Here is a 2,380-nt window from a genome sequence, read left to right on the forward strand (position 1 = left end):
AGGGCAGACACCGCCAAGTATGGTACAGTCAGTGTGAGGCTATACACGAGCATCGTAAGTATGATGTTGGCCGTGCACATGAGACCAACCGAATGGAGTGCGAAGGTTAGTCTACTTACCGCTATAGCAAGCAAACCAGTCAGGTCCGTAATAGCAGGATTTCTTCGAGTAGGCGATAAGCTTGGTGGTAGGAGAGGAAACAAAAGGAGCAATGAGTGATTTGCGTGCTTGCTTGCACTTATGAGGAAAAACCGACGAGCACGACAGGTCGTGAACGATGACGTCACATGTGCCGGAGTATTGAAGCTGGCCACGATCCGCTGCCTTGACCCTAACCCAACCCTCTTCTCCTCACCCTCCAGCCCATCTTCGGAGGCAAGGGACTTCAAAATCGCTTTCGATAGAGGCGTCAAGAATCGATGACTTGAAGGGCAACACAGTAGCGTCAGACACCATGCACGGGACAAGTTGCCATGGACTTGGGGGACCGCAGGAGACTTTGCTCATGCTGAGCACGCAAAACTGATGTGTGAGAAGCAAGGGATAGATCTGGCAGGATAGAGCTGTGAAACCGGTTGAAGCCCGCTCGGGGAGAGCGATCGACGACGAGAGACAGTACTTGGTAGCGGTGACGGGTAAGGTGTGCTGCGGGCGAAGGAGCGATCAGCGCCGTGGAGGGGCCGCAATTTGAGCGACAGAGGCATACAGTCTCACCCGTGCACATGTCATTCCCATTCTGTAAGTATGTCAATCAATGGTCAATCTATAAGTTATATATGGCGAGTTTCTTGCAGGCAATGTCATTGCCATCAAAATCCCCGACGGCCTTATTATCGACTCGCCCCGCCAAGGTTTGCAATGGCGAGCTTATGCGTTCCAATTCCCTGCTTGCCAATTTTGGTGTTACCATTCCGGGCACGCATTGCATTGCCACTGCCACGGTTCAGCACATTTGCTGATGACGGTCCTAGAGACAGACTCAAGCTAGCTTGTACATAACAGAGCCACAGCTAGAGACAATCGTAGACGTCATGTCCTTAGAGAGATGCCCGTCTGATCTCACAACGTTAGAGCTAAATCAGACACGTCAAATGGGCGCTCAAATCCGCCCGTCCGACCGAAATCGACATGGCACGAGTATTGACAGCTGAACACCATCTCGCACGCCCCAAATCGATTGAAACCATGCACGTTCTCACTGGGGAGCAGCTCTGACCTTACGCCTGGTTTGTGTCGTGATCAGGACACCTAACGTCGTCCAGACGAGACGATGGGTTGAGACAGGCTTGGTTAGATCATTGAGTCGCGATGATTGCTTATAAGCGCATAATAACTGTATTGTACGACCAACAAACTTGAGTCACAACACTCATCGTCAAGCCGCATTCGTGCAGATAGTCAGTCTCGAACCTACACTAACGAATGAGCGACAAGGAAGGCCTCCAGATGCGTGGGTAGCTCCAGGCTTCAAGGGTCAGGGCCGGTCTGGCGGTCTGTGCTTTGAATGGCGTTGGCTGGCTGTCTAGGTAGGGATATTCCCATAAATACTGGGAGGGAGAGGATACAAATACTGCTGAGCGAGGACGACCTTGGCAGATGTTCAGCCGAGAGAACACTCTAGGACCCGAGACTGGTAAGGAAGACAGGTGTCTCGGACACGTTCGTCTTCAAGCCTTCAGATGACCGCACTGGGAGGAGGCGGCACTGAAAGGAAGGAGAATGGATGCCGGTCCAGAGAGGTGTTGTAAGCATGGCGCCGTTGAGAAACATGATGGGCTACGATTCTCGCCATGTAATGTGGTGACAGGAAGAGGCAAGGGAAGCGGGACTAGAAGGTGAGCGGTGCAATGGAGAGAAGGCGTAGGTCATGATCGCGTGGTTTATCCGTCTACTACATCCCCAGCGAGCACCGCTGAATGTGGACTGCGCGTGTGGTATGCGCCAAGGAGACAGGGCGGCGACATAACGTCTGGTTGGAAGGGTAAGAGAATCAAAGGGGAGAAATAGGCTAAGCTAAAGCCTTTCTGTTCAGGTGTCATGAAGATGGAGCGGAGAGTCTCTTGCCACCATGGCACATATCACAACAGGCATTAGCCAATATTCCGGATCCGAACTGGGACAGAGAAATGGCCTGGGAATGGATGCCTGTCACAAGTAATGTCCCAAAGCCTAGCTCCGGACCTGAGCCAGCCGGCGCTCTGATACCATATATAGGATATTGCCACTCCAGACCCTCAAATAAGGAGCATAAACGCTTATGTCATGCGCTTTGTCAGCACTGGTATTCCTTTTCAGGGGTTTTAGCGCCCGCTGGCTCAGGTCCAGAGCTAGGCTTTGGGACATTACTTGTGACAGGCATCCATTCCCAGGCCATTTCTCT

The sequence above is a fragment of the Dichomitus squalens genome (genome assembly GCF_000275845.1).
Source record: "Dichomitus squalens LYAD-421 SS1 unplaced genomic scaffold DICSQscaffold_49, whole genome shotgun sequence".
Lineage (NCBI taxonomy): Eukaryota > Fungi > Basidiomycota > Agaricomycetes > Polyporales > Polyporaceae > Dichomitus > Dichomitus squalens.